Here is a 10,950-nt window from a genome sequence, read left to right as displayed (position 1 = left end):
CTTCCAACAGCAATCACTTTCCTTAAACATGCCAACATTTGCCAAACGATGGAAACATCACCAAAGCTGACTTTTCACTCCTCCTGGTTCCGTGCAGATTAGTCCTGGTGGTGTTGCAGGATAAAAGGTAAACAGATTCAGATGGGAAAGGGTGGCCATAATAAACCCTGAGGGCTCTGTAAATCCTACAAGGAAGCCAGAAACCATTCCTCTCCCAAGACTGCAGCTATTCCAACCTGTGATAACCATTCAGAAGTGGGCTAATTCCTTTTTTCATCACATAAAGGCAGAGCTGATTTTCTTCAACAATAGTCCAGAGCAGACTCCTAGGGTCTGATTTAGATGGTCTAAAATAACATCTTTGCCTGAAAGTGCTGGTACTCCAGAATACCCCTCTATAAAAAATAATTACAGTTAGAGGTACCATTTGCTATTTTCATAATATAAAAAGCAACATGTAACTTCACAATTAATGCAACTTGATGAATGCAGACAGCATCATCCAGACAGCCCTTTTCAGACTTGCAGCTGTATTGGTATTGCTGGTTTTAGTTCACTTCCTTGGGAGACACATGGCTTCTTGTACAGGCATGCAGAGAGTAACAAAACCCCTCTGTAAATACCCAGAGTCAAAGGCAGCTTTCCCAGAAGCACATTATTCTATTTTTGCTGGGAAATTACTAGTGTGACACTGAGGCCAACAACAGAGAGCAGGATTCAGCCACCTGTTTATTGTTGCATCCTAAGCAAGAGCACTTCAGGCCAATAAATAGTAGCATCTCCAGAGTACCAAAGGGAAGGCTAAAACTTGGGAAAAAAAAAAAAAGAAACCAACAAACTTCTTCTCACCTGACAGTATTTAGCATTAAACTATATTTCTGTACTCTCAAAGCAAGCTTTGAGAGAGTAATTTCTGTTTAAAATCCAGAAGAGTCAGTAATCAGGAGATAAAACTTGTATGTCAGAATTGCCACAGCTGTATCAAACCTTAACAGACTGAAAACTCAAATCTGTTGCCACCATCACATTGATTGCAATAATACATGCTCACATGCTCACTTCCTTCACTTCCTTCCACAGGAATGCTGATCAGCTTTGGAAGGACAGATAAATCTACTGTTTACAGGCAGCTAGTCACTTAAGGTTTCATTCCACAAAGAAAACTCTGAGTATAAGAAATCTTCTTAAAGCTTATAAATATTGAGGAGCCTACCAAAACAGTCTGTGGATGGCAGTAAAAGAAGAAACACCTACCAAGAGCTCATATGTTTTGTTTCAGTCCTTATTGCCCCTCCATGCTGCTACTAGAAGATCTCATGGCTACCTTCACTGCAAAGACAGTATTCTAGGGAAGTTTCTGCAGTCTGGGAACCTCATCCCATAACTACCTGTTCTCTTTTTCATTTTTTTTAAATAAGTCCTTGGTTTGTACATGGAAGGCAGATTGGAATGTCAGTCTTTCACTCTCCCTGCACCAAGCTTAAGCAGCTCTCTGAGCAGAGCTGACACCACAGGACAACACCAAATTATATTAAGGTTTAGATGAGGATTTTGCTGTCTTCTGACATTTTGAAAGTAGCTGTAGGATTTGTCACTCAGCTTTATACATGTGTTTCAGACATGAATAATTACCTTCTTTCATGGATTACTTCTTTCTTCAGCAGTGTACTAGAAGCTGTACAGTATCTTGCCTACAAGATCTTACACCAAATGTAATTATTTGGCATATTCTTACCATTATTTTATGTTAGATACTGAGGGTTCAGTCCAGCTACAATTTGGCACTTGATCAAATTGAGATTAAATCTATAAATGTATAAACTATAAGAAAGCTTCATTACCAGCCTGGTTCTAAAGCACACCCTTCCACATAGATCCTCTAATATCTAGTATGGGTTATTAATCCTTCCATCAGTGACAACTCGCTAGAAAATTGTCTTTCCAACCAGCTGCCTACTTTCATTAAAAGTAAAGGGATTAAAAGTTCTAGTGGAAAAAGTGACTGACTGAAGAAATAGAGAAAACTATGAGAGTCTCATTTTGCTTGGGAATCATAATTGTCCCAGATTTTTTCGCTGGAAGTTGAACAGTTAGTGAGGAAATCTAATTCACCTTACAAACATATACTGTAATTTCATGTAATCACGGATGGATTACTTCCAGAATCATTGTGGATTTGGGACATATCTCCTGTTCACATATATCAGTTACCTCCTTTACCTATATGAGTCATTCCCAGGGGCTTTGTATTGACAAAATTTCTCGTATTTTACCAGATGGAAATTATTCCATAGTCCACAAAATAAAACTTCTAAACTTCTAAAACTTCTTGTCTGAGCAGAAGAAATGACCTTGTTATAAATATGAGAAGTTGTAAACACTGACAATCACTTCTATGTCAACATGGTAGCTTTCTTAAAGTGCAAAAAACTACCTGGGAGATCTGGAGGTCTTCCTAGATAGTTCAAAGTATCCACATTTCTAAACATGTGGGGTTTTTAATGTAAAAGGAAAAAAAAACCCACACAAAACCACTCTGTTCTTATTTCCGTATCTATTTATCAACTTATACATACTGAAACACACGCTTGCCTGAACCAAGAGCAGAGCTACCTGCAGTACTGAATTAATCTCTTCCCTTGGAAACAGAAACTGTGCTTGCACTCAAACCTTTTGGCAGTGGTGCTTAACCAGGAGTCTGTCTGGACTCACGGAACAGCAGTTGCAGCACTGGGATGAAATACAAGAACTTTGTCATTGAAACTTTCTAGATAAAATTATACCTGAGCTAAAATTATAAAATTATTATAGCTATTATATTATTATCTATATATATTATATTATTATCTATATTATTATAGATCAAATTATACCATCTATCAGCTCCAGAGCCATCTTATTAGATATAACATTGATCTTTCAAACTGATGGATAATATTCATATCTACAACAGAGAGATATGCCTGGATCTAACTGGTAAATTTGTCCAGAAAGTACATGACATTCACAATTTATTTTCTTTGCCTGAATGTTTGAATATTTTTAATCTACCCTTGAGCCATCCATTCAAGCTACTGATATTTTTCTAATCTTTAACATTGCCTTCATATATTACCATGGCACAATTAATAATATCTATAGGCTGTAGCATGTAAAATTGTTTCTCACTATATTTTAAGCCCATGAGTACCCATATTTCTTTTATTTGTTGCAAAATTTGACAAGGGGTTTGATATACAAAGAATGATTATCTGTAAATAATTCATGCCTTGAATTCAGACACCATGTCCATTATTTTTTTTAAGATATACATGAGAAAAGAATCTTCAACTAATTGTTCTGTTGATTTATACTAAAAGCCACCAGTCAGAATCTCTGGAACTTACTGTTAGAAAACTCAAGTCCAGACATGAAATACTTCCACTAGAATTGCAAACGCTGTAAACATTACGATAAAAATAGTTAGATCTAACAAGGCAAACAGCTCGTTAGATGTCTCCCCTGCAGCTAAAGTCATATAGATTATGCTTTGTTGCTAGATAAAGCTGTTGGTTTATTTCAGCTGGGGCAAGCAATGAGCATGTGCTATCCAGAGAAAAGCACACAGGAAGGCTAAAGCACTTTCATTTTACGAGAGGTAAACTCTTCAAGACGAGCCTCCTCTTCCTTCAGGGACTTCACTCTGGCATGTACACCCCATGATAAAAGCCAAGCACCCCATTTCCTCCACGTTTTCACTGAAGCTCCCTTACATACAAGCTCCCGAGAGGTGACAGAGGAGGGCAGCGAGTCTGCAAAGGCCAGGATGCCCCAGCCACGCCACCGCAGCCTCTGCATCCCAGCAGATGCCCGGAGGAGGCAGTTTGCTGGGAGAGCTGGGGCAGAGGGGCCAGCAGGGAGATGCCAGGGAGGTCACGGCTCAGCACAGGGCTGCCACTCTCTTACCTTGGCTGGTGGGCTCCCCATGGCACCAAAGATGGCAGCAGCGACCGAAACCCCAGTTTGGGTAACAGACCTGTCAGCTGACAAACACGCTGGCAGCTTGTTGTGCTGCTGCTGCTGAAATAACCTGAAGGACACATATAATTTATACAGGCGCCGGGCTCCACCCTCTGCCTCCTCTGTGTGCAGGAGAGCCTGCCTACACCTCAGAGGGCAAGATCTGCAATGTCAGAGGTGAGCAGAAAGGCTGACGCTTTTGTTATTTCTCACAATTTGCTATTGTCCCAACATCCTCCCTCTGACGTGTTCAGAAAGTCTCCCTTCGCTCCCATCTCTTCCATGTGTCTAGTCAGAAGATTCATTTTCAGTAGCTTTTAAGTTCTTCCACAAAATAAAAAGTCAAAGGGAATGGAGAACCGAATCTCACCTATTACAATCTCTGGTGGGCAACCAACCCACTTCCAAGCACTCTTTTCAACTTCTCCTAAAATAGAGATTCAATATATTCCCAATATATTATTGGGAATTTTTTCTGACCACCAGTAAATCATGGCTCCTCAATTGGAAGTGCCCACTGGCTGATCACCTGGCCAAGGCAGAGACGCTGGTGAGATTGAGATAAACATTGGCAGAGAAAGGGAAAGCTTCACGCCTGCTACCTGCTTCTTCTATGAATACAATACCTCGACATTTCCCAGCTTCCCATCCTGTTTCCCCATCAATTGCTGTTGGCAGTGCTGGGTCCTAAGGCAGAGGCATGGCTTCCTCCACTTCTCCCATGCCTGCTGGGACCTGCTGACAGGGATCCTGACAGGACAATGCTCCAGGCAATCTGCTCTGTCTGTTCCTCAGTCCACACTTGCAATTTCATGGTGCACAGACCCAGACCTGGAAAAGGCCTGGGGGCCACCATAAGTTTTCCATAAGGTATGTTCTCACTGGGGCATAGTAATACCAGATAGGATCAAACCTCACAAAACAGCCAGTGGACACCTCAAACTGATAGAGAATGTCAAGAGTTAATTTTCATCAAATAGTACTTATGAATTTGGCTTTTGACAAGAGAAGAAAAAATTAATTATAACCACGATAGTTGTTTAGGAAAATAGGTTTACCTGAAATCTTTGGCTTCAGATTTTTTATGAAACTCAGGTACACACAGTGGATCATCCACTGTGTAAAATATTTTCCACAAAAATCTGTCACCAGTTAAAATCAGTTTTTGGCAGATGCTCCTGGGCTTCTGCAAGTGACAACCAGCCACTCAAACTGACATTTCACAGACTTTGCTGTGGCTAGAAAGGCAGCCACCATGCTCACCACCAGTAAGGACTAGATACACTAGGAGAGAATAAAGGAAAAAAGGTCTTATTCAGAGAGGAGTTATGGTTTTCCACTTTTGTATTGCTGTTGCAGCTTTGAGCAGATATTCTGCTGCTGTAGTGAACTGGAGAGACCAAAGTAGAACATTGACAAATTTATCTCCTAAAGTGGAAAACCAGCCAGAGAACAATGAACTCCACTCAAGAGTGCTATGTCTGCCTGGAAACAGAGCAAGACATTAAAAACAGAACAGCTGCAGCAGGGAGACCCATGTCTTAATGGAACAGGAAAGAAAAAAAAAGCGTCCAGAATGCTTTCAAATCAAGGTGCAAAAGTTATTTTGGAGAGCTATGGAACTTATTTTTCCAATAACCCCTCCAAGAACTTAATGTTTCCAGTAAATCAGCATGGCCAAAATGCATTAAAGGTTTTGTGTTTCTTGTCAACAAGCACACTGACAACTACTACATCCATTTCCTCCTGGGCATCAGGGAGAGATGGGCTATGTGACATCAGGGCTTGCTGCAGACATAAAAAATGTACAGCATGGGGAAAGTAAGACAAAGTCAACTGCATAAGGAAGAACAAAACTGAAAGGTTACACCTGAACCAAAGAGGGCACAGCAGGATATGTGAGTGGACTAGATAATAACCAGGCAATAACTTCAAGGTGGTACAGAAAGTCCTCCCCATCCCCTTTTTAGAGACAGGACATAGTCATGGCAGGTCTGTGGAGTTAGACTCAGAAAATATGGTACTGTACTTGCAGCATCAGATTGTAAAAGACTGTTCAAGAAAAAAAGAGAGGAGGTATTCTAGAAAGATTTTACTTGTTAATTAGGACAGTCTCATTCCACATTTGTGACTGAATCTTACTTCTTTTCCAAATTCCTTTTAAGAAAGTACTTGGAAATAAGCAGGAGGGGAAGAGAAAAAAAGGCATCTCAAATTACATTGAGGTTAAATTAGTTCATACACTACCTATTGGCACTTGGGTAATGCACACAAGAAACTATGTGAGACAAAATCAGAATGGAAGAAATGCAAGCCCATGCTGTAAGCTCAGCATGAAAGAAATAAAAGTCAATTAATAGAGCACTCAGCTACATGCAGTTTACCCACTGGGCTGCTCACTAACTGCCCCTTTCAGGAAGATACTGAGCTGCCAAAAACCAAGCAGCAGAGTGGGAGCAACTCCAAATGATTGTGAACTGGACTATCCTACTGATGGCATGAACTGAAAAGCTGACAGGGACCTACAAAACCTACAAAAGATACAGAAGCCTCATTTAGTGGAGATCATTATTTGCCCCAGCAATGGCACTGCAAAATTTCAAACTCAGCTTTGGTGCACAAAAACTGCCCTCACTGAGGCACTGTCTTCATAGTCCTTCCACCCTTGGTCCCAACAGCTTCGTGAGGAAGGATGGCACTTACCAAAGCACTCTCCTATAAATATAAATCTCCCATAACTTTGTTTGAGAAAAACTTTTCATTCATTCCATAAAAGCTTTTAAATAAAGATAAGTGATGGGTCTTTCTAGGGCTAGATGCAGCCACACCACTGAGTAGTGGAGGTGAAAGACTGCATTTTGAGGAGATGCATTGTTTTGCCAGACAGAGACAATGGGAGATGATAGTCACTTTCTTTTTGCCTCATAAGTCAGCTTGCAGCTTGTTCAGCTCAGTGGCTAGGTTAGGAAAATTATAGTTATCTAAGAAAATAAATGTGTATGGTCGAATTCAAACCAAACTTTTTTTTTTTAATGTTGACAGAAAGTGAGAAAAAAAAAGTCATTTTTTCCGTAGCTCATCCCCAAAATATTTTTCCATATTTTTTTCTTTAACCACTGTAAAAAAAATAAACCAAAAAACAAAAAAATGTATTTAAATCTATCTCAATTTTTCAATTCAAAATTACTATGTGAAACTAGGAGCTATAAAACAAGCTTCAGAAATGCCACATTTAGGACGTGTAACATTTAATCTCTTGAAATAAAAGCTTTCTAATTTTTCATCGTTTCCCCCTTGCCCCATTCTGAGCAAACAACACAAACAATCTGAAATTATTTCAGATCTCTGAATACTTTCCAAACAACCATTTTCAGTACCTGCTGTTAATTAGAACAAAATACCAGGTTGTCTATCTGAGCAGTAATCAGGTGATAACATTTGTAATTGAACTGTCCTTCTGGCTATCAAGATCTACCCCTGTTTCAGAAAAGTAAAAGGTGTTTTATCCTCTTACTTATCTCCTGAACCACTGTTACCTTAAACAAAGACATCATACAGTAAATCCAGTATCACTGGCTCTTTTTCCTGGCCAGAGTAAGAGAGCTACTAATTTCCTTAGGTGCTTTGCAGGTGTGGTTGTAAATATGGCAAGATAGTGATCTTTGCAGCTTCACGATGGGAGGAAGCTGCTCATTACTTACCTGGGGTATCTGAGGACTGCAGTGTTACCTTTCCAAGACACGTCAATGTAAAGCCGCACATTGAAACCTACCGTGTTTATGTTTAGAAATTGTTCTTTTATTTTAAACCAAGTGATTGCAGAGCACCTAATTGAAATAATGGTTGAGTAAGATATTTCAATGTCATTCCACTCAAGCCAGTTTCTCAAACCTTTATCTTTAGATCTTATTCAAATAGTCTGACACTGATGTCAGTATAAAATTGCTTGTGCAAAGACCTCAGAAGAGTTAGGTAAGTATTACACTTCCCCACTTGGCTGACAGGGACACTTGACTTATGGTTATGGTATTCAGCTTCAAATTATCAAGAGAAGGGTTTCTTCCTTAGTTGCCACCTACCTCTTATATTTATTTAATGGTCACTTTTTTTAGAATCGAGAGAGTAACTTTTGCTTTCTGTTACTGTTTTTCACTCTCTATGACTACAAGTTCTTTGGGGCAGGATCTACTAAGGACATGTTTGCTACTGAAAGTTATTATACTGGGAAAGAGTAATTTAAAAACAAAGGTTGCAGTGATTGTATGACACATACAGCAGCATTTCCTTTCTGTTTCTGTCCAATCCTCTTTCAACTCTGAATGTGGGCTTTTTCAAGGTCCAGCCTTTACCTGAGCACAGGCCTTAGATGTTGCTGAGAAAGAAATAAAGGACATACAGTAATTTATTTCAAATAATATGGAAGTCATTGAGGGTTCAATTAATGCAGTCCTGCCAGTAACTTATTGTCTAAGTAGCCCTCCAAAAATAGCAAGACTAAAACAGTAGCAGGCATCCTCACTGTGCTATTCTGGAGGTGGGTATTGCCAATGGGTAGGCTTCTTAACTAAAACTAGCATCAGCCAACCTATGTCCTGGCCTAGGTAATCTGGACGATTTTAGTGAAGTGCAAATGTAAGAAAACCACTGAACTGAGCATAGAATCAAGGCAAAGAAATATAGAAACAGCCAGTTCAGGGAGAACTGAATGCATTCATATATATCACCAGTAGCTCTGGAAATACCTGCAAAGTGTGCCTTTATAGCAGCCACAATGATCACTAAGACCAAGTGAATACTGACACAGAGTCCTTGGGAAATACTTGAAAATGCTCAAGTCTTAAAAATACCTAATGGCAAAGTTTCACCTTGCAGCAGGAAATCTAAGAGCTAGTTGTTGCTAAAAAATAGGAGGTTTTGCTCCAGTCCACTCCCAAGCTTAGAAAACCCTGCTCCTACTTTGCAGTACTGGCTCTGGAACTCCTCTGGCAAAGTGCTACCCTCATTTGAGGGGCTGAAACAACAGAAAACTACTACAGAAAATTACTCTCCTCCTTTTCTTGAAGAATTTCCAGTGCTGCCCTTCTGCAGTGGCATGCAGCCATGACCTCAGCTGGAGCTCACTAGGGGGAGTGTGACCATGGACAAGCAGCACTGTCTGTAAGAGCTTCTAAAGCATCAGCACTCCAGGGGAAATGAGTGGATCAGAGGAGGAAAACACGTCAGACAATTCAGTGCACATTCCTGCAAGTGGATCGTTACTGTCCTTGATCTCACTACCAGAAAGTCACAGGGCTTTTCACTACCTCTTTGTAGGTGTGTTCTAAGGTTATTGAAAGAGCCTCAAATTTGAAAACTGAATTTTTTCCTTTCTTCACTTCTTTCCTTTTTTTTTCTTAATACAAAAACTCTAGATATCAACCAAGCTATATGAACAATTTAGAATAACAAGAGTTTGACTTGGTCATTAGAGTTACTATGAGCCTTGCAAGCTTATTTACAGCAATTAAGAGCCATGTGACTCACTTCTGCTGGATTATAGCTTCTGACAGCAGAAGACAACGTCAGGGGTTCTGCAGAGGATTTGAACACAAAAGCTCCTTCTGCATTGATGCTTATCCCTGTACAAAATATTTCTGATTAGAACAATTTCTTGTTTAGGTCTGTATTTCTTCCTCCACTCAACTTGTGCCATTTCTGTGACAAAAAAAAAAAAAAAAAAAAAAAAAAAAAAAAAAAAAAAATCAAAGTTTTCCTAATAGAGCAACTGGGAATTTGCCTTGCTAAAAGCACTCTCAGCTTAATTCCAGTGGTACGAAAGCAGCTTTCTGCCACCTGCTCCCCCAAAAGCCAGCAGAGACGGCAGACAGGTGTGAGCAGAGAGCCTGGCACTTGAAACAGAGTGAGCATCAGCATCTCAGCTGGTCTCAGGAAAGCTGCCCTAACCCATGCCAAGGCAGAGTCATCCACGGAGTCTGATATTATCTCCAAATGTCTCTGTGTATGCATATTAGGTCAGGGTTAATTCCTCTGTTTCAGCAGCACATAAAACATGACACTTGCATAACACTGCAATTTTAAAATGCTTTCGGTCTAGTACAAAAAATATTTTTACAGGCACTGATCTTTTTTTACCTCTTAACTTATATAATACCTCGGGAATTCTGAAGCTCCAAAGATTTTTACAAAGTGCTTCTTGAAACGTGAGAATCTAGAATAGAAAATCACACTAAAGCCAAGAGAAATGTATAGCCTTCAGCATCTCAAGGAACTAGGGTGTTTTTAACTGTAGGTCTTGCACATTCATGGTCTGTGTGGCAGGATAGACATATGGCCAACAAGAGAAAATATTTTGTGTAGGTGATGAAAAGCATTGAGTCTGTTCAGAGCAGAACATTAAATTAAGCTACCTACACTGCCTCATTTAGGAGAGGATTCCAGACCTATGTGCCAAAGGCCCAAAATTAGATCTCCTGGACCTAGTCAGGAAGAGTCTGAGCTGGGGAAGAGGTGTTCACTCAGAGACTCTAGCTTCCAGGGGCAGAGATCTGATGGAAGACTAGATTTCAGGTGATCACCTCTCCCATAAACAGCTCCAGGAAGCTCACCCACAGCCTGCCAACACAGCACAGCACAAACCACTGCTGGGGCCCTTCCTGCAACATGCACAATTTGTACTCTGCAACCCTTCCCCATGCAATAGACACATTGCAAAGTGGCAGAGACCCTTGCTTTGTATGATTCAAATCCACTAATTGTTGGTCTTCCCTGCTGTGTAGTTACACACATACTGAACGCATTTGTCAGCCAAGTACTAGCAAGCAAACTGTGAACCACAAGAAGGTAAAATGTCCTGCACCAGTACTGGGAACTGGAATGTTCATCCCACAGAGGAAATCATGTTGGCACACCACCCTAAAAAAGATTTCATTCCCATATATAAGAAAGATTTTG

This window comes from Sturnus vulgaris, chromosome 6, assembly GCF_052056855.1.
Source record: "Sturnus vulgaris isolate bStuVul1 chromosome 6, bStuVul1.hap1, whole genome shotgun sequence".
NCBI classification, from domain to species: domain Eukaryota; kingdom Metazoa; phylum Chordata; class Aves; order Passeriformes; family Sturnidae; genus Sturnus; species Sturnus vulgaris.
Note: the sequence above shows the minus strand (reverse complement) of the source record.